This window comes from Rattus rattus, chromosome 9 (genome assembly GCF_011064425.1).
Source record: "Rattus rattus isolate New Zealand chromosome 9, Rrattus_CSIRO_v1, whole genome shotgun sequence".
In the NCBI taxonomy this organism is placed as follows: Eukaryota; Metazoa; Chordata; class Mammalia; order Rodentia; family Muridae; genus Rattus; species Rattus rattus.
Genome location: NC_046162.1, coordinates 52,841,647 through 52,855,520, shown reverse-complemented (window position 1 = coordinate 52,855,520; position 13,874 = coordinate 52,841,647).

Sequence of the window (13,874 nt, the reverse complement as noted above, 5' to 3'; positions counted from 1 at the left end):
AGTAGAAGCTTCTCTCATGAAGACTGAAACATCTATCTCTGGGTAGAAACAAAAATATTTAGAAGGCAGACAACATGAACATTCAGCAAAACAAATACCCTCCACGGGGAAAAAAAATCTTAGGGTCTCTCTAGACATAGGCCTTTGACCACGTTTGCAAAACAAGAAGTGATTTTTATCTCCATGGAGGAGAGGGTCCTCTATCCAATCAGAAAGTAGTTAGTCACCTCACAAGTAGTCATATCATTATTTCAACAATTGGCATATCTTGCCTGGTAAGTTGATGCTGTATTGTGCAAATAACTCCCCATTTTTAATTAAAGATAGCCTTGATGACTTCAGAAGGGATTAAAATCCCCTTAGCCTGATGTGATCTTCCTCCATTTTCCCTAGTGTAAGTCTCATGTCGTTGTTCAATATCCACACACCAATTTCCTGTGAAATTTTCTTTTTGTCTCACAATATACATACATATTACTTATGTTTATAAAACTTACTGGATAGGTCTTTGTCCATATTGGAAAACCATTTCCCACTTAACCTGAATGTGTAACTTGCCCTCTAGTTAAAAAGAACTGAAACAAAAAGTTAAACCTTCCAAGTACCTATTCTGATCAGTATTTTGGAAGAATTCAGTATTAATTATTCATTTATACTAAATATATGTACTTAAAGTTATTTGTATTTTACAAGTTGTATAAGATTAAAACTCACTCATGTCCTTTAAATAGTTTACTAAATGATTATTTATACATAGGTTGACACAATAAAAGCTTTCAGGCTTATGTTATCTATCGGAAGGCTATTTCTGCATAACCAGCTTTGTCAAACTAAAAAGACTTAGCTTGCTAAACTTGTTCATTACATAGCACTGTGGTATTCACTGGATAAAGTCATCTCTGCCCTCTCTTCTACTGCCCTTGAGAAAGGGAAGTTTGGTCTTTCCTTAGAAAAAAAAAACTTTAGAGAAATAACTTTACATTCTCTATCTCCTTATGAAAATATTCCTGGTAGAGCGGAGTCTAATCTGGTTATCCAGTGTGGAGAAATGAATGTCCTTGCCCATCGTGGAGCTCTCTCTCTCTTCAGAGCTGGCTAGTTTCCTGGAGGCCAACATCCATTCCATTGTGCTGCCTGCCTTGCAGGAGAATAATGGGGAAGACATCTGCACTGTTAGGGATGCTTTCATTGTGTCCAGTTTAGTCAGGGAGTGAGAGAGAGACGTTTGTCTACTTTAAAGAGAAAGCATTAGCTGAACTGTTTGGCTGCAAATCAGAAGCTGTGTTTTTCAACAAACATTGGAAACAGTAAAATGATATTTTGCTTTAACCCTTTCTCTTCCTTCTACTAGATTTCCTTCACTTCTACATCTGGACAAAGGGAAGAGATGCTGTTAATTAATCCATCCCTCATCTCCCAGAATTCTAACTACTCAACTAAGTACAAAAGAAAACAGAAAGGGCACTGTACAGCACAGAGCATGTTCCTCATACTCAATGAAAGTAAATTATTGTTGTTGAGTGCTATCATTTTTACTTCACTATTTTTAGCAAAATATACTGTTGACATAATAATAATATACATTCAATAAAGCATTGATAGTATTTTGTAATGGCAATTAGCTTTTTAACTAGATAAACTCAATTATGTGAACAACATTTAGGATAGCTGTGCAATGGTTAAATTTAATATGGGCATCTACGTTCATGGGAGAAGTATATTCCATGCACACAGACCTTTTAGAGAGGATGATAATAGGTTCATTTCTCTCTAAAAATCAATACTTCTTTTCAGGACCTACATTTTAAGTTTCATTTACATTTTACTACATCTTTAGCTTACCCTTCCTTTGTTTTGTTTTATTTTTCCATTGACCTAAACTTAAGACATATTTCTATTATCAATACCATGTGCATCAAGTGCCTCTGGCAGTTATCACTTCTAAGCAGCCTTTCCTATAATCACCATCAGGAGCAGTAAACTCATAAAAGGTGTCAAAATGATGGATGACTCTCCCCAGCGACCTTTGATGCCTCCAACATGCCGGCTGTGAGGAGATGGGAAATGAGGAATTGCACATAAAGCAATCTGTAGCAAGAACGTGAAGAGTCATACTCACCAAAATCATAGAAGCCTTTTTCGTTGTAAAAATAACAAAATAAAAAGAAAGCATATGGGGAATACATAGGTCATTTTTGAATGAGCATCAGTCTGGTGCTCTTTCACAGACTCATTATCCTCTAAGACCAGGGTACTACAAAAGGAGGAACACAAAGGCAGAAACGAGCAGCACCACAGCTGTCTGCTCTGTGAAGGTCATCGTGCATAGTCTGCACTCAGTATAGTTGTCAAGAATATAGAATTGTCCTACTGTGTGTGTGTGTGTGTGTGTGTGTGTGTGTGTGTGTGTGTGTGTGTGTGTGTGTGTTCATGTGTTTAAAGTCTTCTCTTCTGGTACTGAATTAGAGACTAATTAAGCAATTATCCCAAGGTCACCAGTAGCGAAGTGTTAAATACAGGATTCAATACCAAATTGCTCTTTCTAAGGCTGGTATGAGGATGAATTTGCAACATATATGAAAGCCTAAGAGAGCATCTGGCCTGTGGTCCCTAAATGTGAAATGATAGCTCATGTTCTTATGACCTATGCCTCTTTCTATAGCATGTACATGAAGATGTCTCAAATACCAGGACATGTAGTCCTGCTATCAGAAAACAGATCAGAAGTACTTATTGTATGCCAGATATCAGTGGTAAAGCAATAAGGCATACACAATTTCTGTATAAATCTATGTAACTGATATTCAAACACCATATATATATATATATGTATATATATATATATATATACACATTAGGACGTCAATCAATATTTTTATTATGTGTTCATCTTTTATGCAAATAAAACTAAGAACATTAAAACCGTATATTTCCTGCCCACAGAGAAATCTATGACCCTGTGAAAAACATTTTGTTTCAAATATGTCTGGAAATTCCCAGTGGGTGTTCACTCACATTCTGGAGCAATCTGAATTAGCTTGTTGCTGACATTTTATTACACCATTACCTCTTTCTCCACAGCATTGACCAACTACTCATTTCAACAGGTGATGCTACTGTTTTTTTGCTCACATTAAGGAATTTAGTCTCCCAGGAATCTCACAATATTACTTGAGAAATCAAGGCCCCCTCTTAGGATTTTTTATGCATATTAATAAGGAATTTAAGAGCAGACTTACAAAGTAGGCAGACAAATTTATTAGGATTTAAAAAGATACATGTAGGAAAGGTAATCTTTGAATCCCAGGTGCCTGGAAGATCAGGATTAAGAAAAAAGAACAAAGAAATCTATAACTCTTTTGAGTTAAGCGAGGGGGTTTGGCAGGCATCCATATGGCAAAAGAGATAGAGAAGAAGAAAAACAAAGAAAGAAACCAACAAACAAAAAAAAAGAAACCACAGGCTCTAGCCAGCATCCAAAAGAAGAAATGTGGTGTTGCACAAAGAGCAGGAATTCTGGGAAGTAAGAATAAATTATTCCATTAAGGAGGTAATTATGTCCCCCATCTTTTTATCATGGTTTTAAATGAATTTGCTCTTCTGGGAGTTGGTTTCTTAGTCAGGTGACTGAGTGGCCTAACTGGCTTAGATCTTAAGGCTTTGGATAGCTAGGAATCTACCTCTACACTGAGACCAGTAGATTCCTTTTTCTTGACCAAAACAAAACAAAACAAAAAACTTTCCCATATTGAGTCCCCATGCTGACTGTACTGGGACTGGAAGAATATTGCACTGCCTTGTCCTAATGGAGCCAGAGGCAAATGTTTCTATGCTTCAACTCCAGTGCTCATGTTTTCAGAGACAAGCCATGACATTAGGGATGGTCTGAGGACCAGAACCATGTCTCTCTTATTTACCTGTCACTTTAGAACTTTCTGACCTTCAATTTCCAGAACCAACATAATGCCTTTCTCTGAACCAGAAAAGATTTCATAGGAAAATATCCAATGAACAAGTGTTTTATGTTTAAAGACAAAAGTAGATAATAAAAAATGGAGAAAGGCTTAGAGCAGTTACAACTGTGGATGTGCATTGTGTCTTCACATTCTTACGAATTCCAGTTATGGAGTGATATGAAGAAGAGTATTGATCACCTACAACATCATAATAAAGAGATTGGTTTGAGACAAAACATTGGGAATCCGAAGGGTTGTTATGGGTTTAAAGTCCCCAAATCTATGAATATTTGGGAAGTTGTAACCTTGGTGTGTAATTGTGGTTGTCACCATCTTAAGAGTCATAGGCCGATCCCTGTAAAAACTTCATGGATTTTACTAACTTGGGGATGAGTTCTAGAGACCTTCTTCAAAAGAAAGGGAGAAGAAAGCTATGATGGTTTGTCTATGCTCAGCCCAAAGAGTGGCATGATTAGAAGGTGTGGCCTTGTTGGAGTAGGTGTGTCACTGTGGGTGTGGTCTAAAAGACCCTTACCTTAGCTGCATGGGAGTCAGTCTACCACTAGCAGCTTTCAGAAGAAGATATAGAACTCTCAGCTCTGTCTGCACCATGCCTGCCTAGACACTGCCATGTTCTCACCTTGATGATAATGGACTGAACTTGTAAACCTGTAAACCAGCCCCAAATATATATGATCCTTTATAAGATTGCTTTGTTCATGGTGTCTGGTCATAGCAGTAAAACCAATAAGTTTGATGAAGCTAAAAAGTGCATGCTGAAAGGGACTGGATATAGATCTCTCCTGAGAGACACATCCAGAGCATGTCCAATACAGAGGTCAATGATAGCAGCAAACCACTGAACTGAGAATAGGACCCCCTTGAGGGGAATTAGAGGAAGGATTGAAAGAGTTGAAGGAGCTTGCAACCCATAAGAACAACATCGTCAACCAACCAGAGCTTCCAGGGACTAAACCACTACCCAAAGACTATAGATGGACTGACCCAGGGCTCCAACTGCATATGTAGCAGAAGATGGTCTTGTTGGGGCACCAGTGGAAGGGGAAGCCCTTGGTCCTGCCAAGGTTGGACCCCCAGTGCAGGGGAATGTCGGGGGATAAGGGGTGAATGGGGGAACACCTGTATGGGGGAGGGGAAGGGAATGGGGAGCTTATGGACAGGAAACTGGGAAAGGGAATAACATTTGAAATGTAAGTAAAGAAATATATCTAATAAAAAATAAAATAAAACAAGTGCTGATTTTTAAATGAATTTTAAAGTATCAAAGAACTATCTAATATTATGACAACTGTTCAATAGCTCCAAGTATACTGTTTATCTGGTCGCTCCTAATATGCTCAGTTTTAAGCCAGTAAAACATACCAATGTCCCTGCCTGAGATTTGAGCCATTGGAGGCTGAACAATATGATAACTTCCAAGTTCTGTTCCTGCCCTTCAACGTTTAAAGTGTGAAATATAAAGGTCCAATGTTCTCCTATTACTGTCTCAGCACTCCTCCATTTGGCAGTTGATATTTTGTATCTTATATTTGTATCATCTCTCTCATTTAACTCTAGGCTATGGGGCAGAGAAAAAGGAAAAAGAAAAAAAATGCTTTGCGATTTAGCTCTTGCCTCTATGCCTACCCAATGGACCAGCATCAACAAACCAGTTCTCTGGCTTGCTCCTTTATCAGACTGGACATATGGGACTTCAGGAGTGTGTGCCAACACAGTAGGTCACACATGTGACAACAGAGCACCATTTCTGACTCACAATAGCATTTTACAGCATTCCCTCTCTTTCCCTTTCTTCATTAAAAGAAGCTATCTGCTTTGGCTTATTTTTAAGTATTATTGTTACCACCGTGCGGTTTGGATGTATCTGGGTTTGTAATAACTACATGAAATCAAAAAAGAAAAACAGTTTTCCAGAGTCCAAGATTAAAGTTTAGTACACATATAACTTGTGATTTATGTAAATTAGGATCAGTTTAGTGCACATGTAAATTTTATATAGTATTTGTGTACTCCAAGAACTTAACCTATAATTCTGTCAAGATATTTTGTTTCCTGCTTCCAACAGAATATTTAAGTGTTATATAATGTTCCATGTCCATTGGTTTAATGGAAAGAAAGTAAATCAGAAAAAGCTGAAAGCATCCTTTTTTTCCTCATAGTTTTCTAAAGAAATTTAACACATGAATAATTTACTTGGCTCAACGATCCAAATCTTTAACTCAGAACAGCGGAGTTTCTGGAAATACAGTATCTTGCTACACTTGGGATGTCAGTTAATTACAGAAGCAGAAGGATCCCTCAAGTCAACTGGCAACACACACAGTTCAAATGTCACACTATCCAGGGACTAAGATATGAATTATTGAGTTGAAGCTATATGCTTATTTTAGCAATTCCTTGTATGTTTATGAGAATTTTAAATACATTTTATAGTCAAAATTTTAGTGCTATAATATATATTACTGAAGGTTAAAGCATGAGTTTCTGTTCTCTCCAGCTGGCTTATTCACTGGAAAGATACTGTATGCTAAAGTCATGAGTCTATTTTAATATAACATTGAAGAAGCAAGATCCATATAGTTCCTGTTGGCTATGATGCCCTCTTGTTTTTACGTTTGTGAAATATACACTGTGAAGAAGTAGAGATAACTCCAACATTCAGAGTAATCTCTGAAAAATTACTTTTCTGTTATTTTATTAGGAAAGGCAACTTCGTGTAGGAATATTTGAAGACTTAATGTAATCACTAACTGCTGATATTCTAATTCAACACTATATTATGGTTAATATGCTAAATTCTATAATTATAAATGTGAATATGTTAAGAACTCTGCCTTCAAGCGTCTCATAGCACTGTCAATATATAAAATATACAATACAAAATAGCATATACTAAAATGTTAGAAGGGATGGTCATATTTAGATTAAAAAACATTCATGTACAGTCAGTCAAACACAACTATTGTAACTGGGAAATTTGATTTTTTTTTTTAGAGGGAAACTCAGAATCTAGTTTCTGTTCTGTGTTTTAAGGATAATTTCAGCTATCTGGGGATGCAGCTTGATCAAGTTGTAGTGTCCTTTTCAAATAGGTAAACATTTGACAGACATGTTATGGTTTTACCTGATAATCCTGCACTGATGTTTGATCATACAAAGGGCACTTGAAATGCTTGGTTCTTATGGTCACCAGCTTTATAACAGCCCACCTTGGTCTGTGAAGGTTGAGGGTGGTAAATTGGTCACAAGACATATTTTTCTGTTTTCTCTCACTCCTCTTAAGTCCATTGCATTTAATGTTTCATCATCACCACCACCAATACCACCACCATCATCACCTTTATATTTATCATCATTAATAGTATATACTTATTTTTAATGATCTAAGCACAATGAGTTCAGAGCAGGTGAAAAGTACTGTTTCCTCCCTGACAGGGAATCAGGGAGTAGCCACTGTGAATGGGAACATTCTTAGTGTAGTAACATACTCACAGTATAAACTGAGAATGCCAGGAAAACATCTCCTTGGTTTCAGCTGGTGAAGGAATACAGAAAAAGAAGAAAAGACCATTGTCCTGTTGCATCCATTGTTGTGATGAGATGCTGTAACCAAAAGCAACTTGAGGAGAAAAGAGTTTATTTCACTTACACTTTCATGTAACCATTCATCTTCAAAAGCAGTCAAAGGAGAAACTTGAGCAAAGGCAGAAACCTACAAGAGTTGATGCCGAGGTCATGGAGGAATGCTGCTTGCTGGCTTACTCCTCACTGATTGCTCACCATTCTTTCTTTAGGCACCCAAGACCACCAGTCCAGTGTGGCACCACCCACAATGGGCTGGACTCTCATTTAGTAATCACTAGTTAAGAAGATGTCCTAAAAGTTTCTATGCACTCTGATTTTTTTTAAAAAATATTATTACTTGTTTTATTACTTATTCATGTTACAACCACTGCACCCTCCCAGTCACCCTCTCACAAAATCCTTCCCCCCAAACCTCTTACTTTTCTTTTCTGAGTAGGTGAGGGCCTCCTGAGTATCCCCTCAGCCCTGGCACACAAGTCTCTCTGAGTCTAGCTGCACCTTTCCCACTGAGGACAGAAAAGGCAGCCCAGCTCAAGGAACATATTCCACAGACAGGCAACAGCTTTGAATAGCCACCGACTTCACTTGTTTGGCACCCACATGAAGACCAAGGTGCAAATCAGCTCCATATCGTCAGAGAGACCTAGGTCCAGCCTGTGTATGTTCTTTGGTTAGTGGTTCAGTCTCTGATAGCCCCAAGGGTCCAGGTTTTGTTGACTCTTTGTTTTCCTGTGGAGTTCCTATCCCTTTAGAGGCCACAATCCTTCGTGCTATTCTTCCATAAGACTCCTCAAGTTCTAGCCACTGTTTGGCTGTTGGTATCTGTATCTGTCTGAGCTGGTTGCTGGGTAGAGACATTCAGAGGACAGCCATGCTAGAATTCTGTCTGCAAGCATAATAGAATTTCATTAATAGTGTCAGGGATTGGTCCTTGCATATGGGATGTCTCAAGTTGGGCTGGTTAATCATTGGCCATTCCCTCACTATCTCCTCCATCCCCTGTTCCAGCATTTCTTGTAGACAGGATAAATTTTGAATTGAAAGTTTTGTGGGTAGTTTGGTGTTCCTGTCACTCTTTTGTTGTTCATGCTTGGCTACATTTCAGGTTTCATATCCCAGTGCTATGAGTCACAGCTAAGGTCACCACCATTGATTCTTGGGTACATCCCTTATCCCAGGTCATTGTCCTGTCCTGGAGATGCCCCATACCTCACCATCCAAGTCAGTTGTAGATTACCATTCTTTCTCATGGCCATCTGCCCATCCCTCCTGTTCATCCACATACTGACCCTGACACACCCAATTCCCTGCCTCATTCGATCTCTCACCCAGTTCCTTCCCACCATCTGTCTCTTAAGACTATTTTATTCCTTTTTCTAAGTGGTATTTAAGAATCCTCTATTGTGCATTCCTTGTTTAGCTTCCTTGGAGTGTAGCATGTGTATCCTGTGTTGTATGGCTAATATATACTTTAAGTGAGTGAATACCACGCATGTACTTTTGGGATTGTGTTACCTCACCTGGGATGATATTCTCAGGATTCATCCATTTGCCCGCAAAGCTTATGATGCCTTTCTTTTTCATAGCTGAATAATATTCCATTATGTAGATGTACTACATTTTCTTTATCCATTCTTCGGGTGAGGAACATCTAGGTTGTTTTCAGTTCTGACAATTGTAAGTAAAGCTGCCATGAACATAGTTACGTAAGTGTCTTTGTAGATGGTGGGGCATCTTTTGGGTATATGCTCAGGAGTGGTATACCTGGTTCTTGAGATAGAATTTGTCTCAGTTTCCTGAGAAATCACCAAATTGATTTCCAAAGTGGTCGTACAAATCTGCACTCCCGCCAGCAATGAAGGAATGTTCCCCTTGCTCCAATCCTTCACAGCATGTGGTATATCTTGAGGTTTTGATCTAGGCACTCTGATGAGTGTAATATGAAACAACAGGATCATTTTAATTAGCATTTCCCTAATTTAATAAGGACATTTAACGTTTAAGTGCTTCTCAGCCATTCAGGATTCCTCTATTGAATATTCTCTGTCTAGCTCTGCATCCCATTTTTAGTTAGGCTTTGGTGTCTAACTACTTGATTTTTTTTGGTATAAATTTTAAATATTAGCTCTCTGTCAAATATAGAGTTGGTAAGATATTTTCCCAATCTGAAGGTTGCTGTTTTGGTCTACTGATAGTGCCCTTTGCCTGACAGAAACTTTTACACTTTCATGAGGTCCCATTTATCAATTGTTGATCTTATAAACCAAGCTATTGGTGTTCTCTTCAGCAAATTGTCTCCGGTACCAATGCATTCAAGGCTATTTTCCACTTTCTTTTCTATGAAATTTCTGGATCTGGTTATATGTTGAGGTCTTTGATCCACTTGGACTTGAGTTTTGTACAGGATGATAAATATAGATCTATGAAAATCTTTCTATATCTAGTTACTCCAGTACTATGTGGTGATGATGGTGCTTTCTTTTGTATGGTTTGGCTTCTTTATCAAAATTCAAGTTTCCATAGGTTATATGTGCTTATTTCTGAGTCTTTAATTTAATTCCATTGATCAACATGTTCATTTATGTACCAATACCAGTCTGTTTTTTTATTACTATTGCTCATTAGTACTGCTTGAGGTCAGGGATGGTGATTCCTCCTCACCTTTTTTATTGTTCAGGATTGTTTTGTCAGGATTTATTTTTCCATAGTAAGTTAACAATTGCTCTTTCAAGATCTATAAGAAATTGTGTTGGAATTTTAATAGTGTTTGCACTGAATCTGAAGATTCTTTTGGTAAGATGGTCATTTTCACTATGTTAATCCTACCTATCCACGAACATGAGAGGTCTTTTCATCTTCTGATTTCTTCTTGAATTTCTTTCTTCAGGGCCTTGAAGTTTTTGTCATATACATCTTTCACTTGCATGGTCAGAATTACACCAAGATATTTCATATTCTTAGTGGCTCTTAGAAAGGGTGTTGTTTCTCTCTCTATTTTTGTGTGTGACCAGGTTATTATTTGTATTAATTAGGGCTACTGGTTTCTGTGACTTAATTTTGTGTCCAACCATTTTGTTGAAAGGGGAGAGGTAACCAGGAAGTGGAATATCATGGGATGAAGGGTTGGTTGGTGAAGGGGGTAATTGGGAAGTGAGATATTTGAGATGTAAATGAATGGAATGGTTGATAAAAAATATATAAAAGTAAAAGAGAATGTGTTTATCAGCTGTAGGAGTTCCCTGGTAGAAATTTTGAAGTTGCTTATACATGCTATCATAACATCAGCAAATAACAATGCTTTGACTTCTGCTTTTCTGGTTTGTATCCACTTGGTTAACTTTAGTTGTCTTCTTGCTATGGCTAGAACTTCAAGTACTGTCTTGAATAGATTATAGAGAGTGGGCAGCCTTGTCTTGTCCCTGATTTTAGTGGAAATGTTTTAAGTTTCTCTTCATTTACTTTGATGTTGGATATTGGCTTGCTGTATATTGTTTTGATTAGGTTAAGTTATTTTTCTTGATCTCTCTAATACTTTTAACATGAAGGGATGTTAGATATTGTCAAAGGTTTTTCAGCATCTGGTGAGATAATCATGTGATTTTCTTTCTTTCGGATTGTTTATATGGTGGATTATGATGTTGATGGATTTTTGTTTGATGTTCCAAATCTACTTCCCTGGGATAAAGCCTATTTGATCATAATGGATGATGTTTTGATTTGTTCCTGGATTCAGGTTGCAAGTATTTTATTGAGTATTTTGCATCAGTGTTCATAAGAGTAATCCGTTCAAAGTTCTTTTTCTTTGCTGAGTCTTTATACTGTTTAAGTATCAGGGTGATTCATAGAATGAATTTGGCAGGGTTCCTTATTTTTCTGTTTAGTGAATACTTTGAGGAGTATTGGTAATAACTCTTATTTGAAAATCTGGTAGAATTCTGCAATTAAATCTTCTGGGCCTTTTTGGGGGGGCATTAATGAATTCTTCTATTTCTTTAGGTGCTATATCTGTTTAAATAGTTTACCTGATCTTTATTTAATTTTGGTATTTGGTATCTGTCTATAAAATTGTCCATTTATCTAAGATTTTCAAGTTTTGTGGAGTACAAGTTTTTAAAGTATGATCTAATGAGTCTTCGCATTTTCTCACTGTCTGTGGTTATGTCTCCCATTTCATTGCTGATTTTATTTATTTGGATACTGTCTTTCAATTAGTTTGGCTAAGGGTTTGTCTATTATGTTGATTTTTTCAAAGAACCATCATCCACTTTCATTGAATTTTGTATTTTCTTTGTTTTAATTTATTTATTTATTGGATATTTTTTATTTACATTTCAAATGTTATCCCCTTTCCCAGTTTCCCGTTCATATCCCATACTCCTTCAACCTGCTCTTATGAGGGTGTTCCCCCACCCATCAATCCATTCCTACCTGCCTTCCTGTCCTGACCTTCCCCTACACTGGATCATCGAGCCTTGGCAGGACAAAAGGTTTCTCCACCCACTGATACCCAACAAGGCAAACTGCTGCTACTATGCAGCTGGAGCCATGGGTCTGTTCATGTGTACCTTTTGGATGGTGGTTTAATCCCTGGGAGATCTGGTTGGTAGCTATTGTTCTTATGGGGTTGCAACCCCCTTCAACTCCTTCAATCCTTTCTGTAACTCCTCCACTGGGGAACCCATTCTCTGTTCAATGGTTGACTGTGAGCAACGACCCCTGTATTTGTCATGCTCTGGCAGAGCCTCTCAGGAGACAGCTATATTATGTTTCTGTCAGCTTGCCCTTCTTGGCATCACTTAAGTATACTATCATATGATCTGCAAATAGTGATATTTTGACTTTTCCCTCTCCAATATGTATCCATTTGGTCTTCTTTTGTTATCTGATTGCTCTGGCTAGGACTTGAGTACTATATTTAATAGGTAGGGAGAAAGTGGGCAGCCTTGTCTAATTCTGATTTTAGTGGGATTGTTTCAAGTTTCCATTTAGTTTAATGTTAGCTACTGGTTTGCTGTATATGGCTTTTACTATGTTTAGATATGGCCCTTGAATTCCTGATCTTTCCAGGACTTTTCTCCTGAAGGGGTGTTGAATTTTTTCAAATGCTTTCTCAGCATCTAATGAGATGATAATATGTTGGTTTTTTCCTTTGATTTTGTTTATATAGTGGATTACGTTAATGGATTTCCATATATTGAATCATCCTTGCATCCCTGTGATGAAACCTACTTGAACATGATAAATGATCATTTTGTTGTGTTCTTGGATTCAGGTTTGTGAGAGTTTTGTTGAGTATTTTTGCATCGATATTCATAAGGAAAATTGGTCTGAAATTCCCTGTCTTTGCTGGGTCTTTGTGTAGTTTAGGTATAAGTGTAATTATGGCTTCATAAAAGGAATTTGGTAGTGCTCCATCTGTTTCTATTTTTGTGGAATAATGTGGACAGTATTGGTATTAGGTCTTCTATGAATATCTGATAGAATTCTGCTCTAAACCCATCTAGTTGTGACCTTTTTTTTTACTTGTGAGAATTTTAATGACTGCTTCTATTTCTTTAGGAATTATGGGACAGTTTAGATGGTTTATTTCAGCCTGACTTATCTTTGGTACCTGGTATCTGTCTAGAAAATTGTTCATTTAATCCAGATTTTCCAGTTTTGTTGAGTATAGGTTTTGTCATAGGACCTGATGAGTTTTTAATTTCCTCACTTTCTGTTATTATGTCTACCTTTTCATTTCTGATTTTGTTAATTTGGATACTCTCTCTATGCCAAGTATTTAGTCTGGCTAAGAGTTTATATATCTGGTTGATTTTTCTCAAAGAACCATCTCCTGATTTTGTTGATTCTTTGTATAGTTTTTTTGTTTGTTTGTTTTTTGTTTCTACTTGGTTGATTTCAGCCCTGAGTTTGATTGTTTCCTGCCTTCTACTCCTCTTGGGTGTATTTGCTTCTTTTTGTTCTAGAGCTCTTAGGTGCATGGTCAAGCTTCTAGTGTACACTCTCTCCAGTTTCTTTTTGGAGGCACTCAGAGCTATGAGTTTCCCTCTTAGCACTGCTTTCATTATGTCCATAAATTTGGGTATGTTGTGCCTTCATTTTCATTAAATTCTAAAATGTCGTTAGTTTCTTTCTTTATTTCTTCCTTGACCAAGTAAGTTATCATTGAGTAGAGCTTTGTGCAACTTTCATGTGTATGTGGGCTTTTTGTCGTTTTTGTTGTTATCAAAGAACAGTCTTAGTCCATGGTGATCTGGTAGAATTCATGGGATTATTTCAATCTTCTTTCATCTGTTGAGGCCTGTTTTGTGA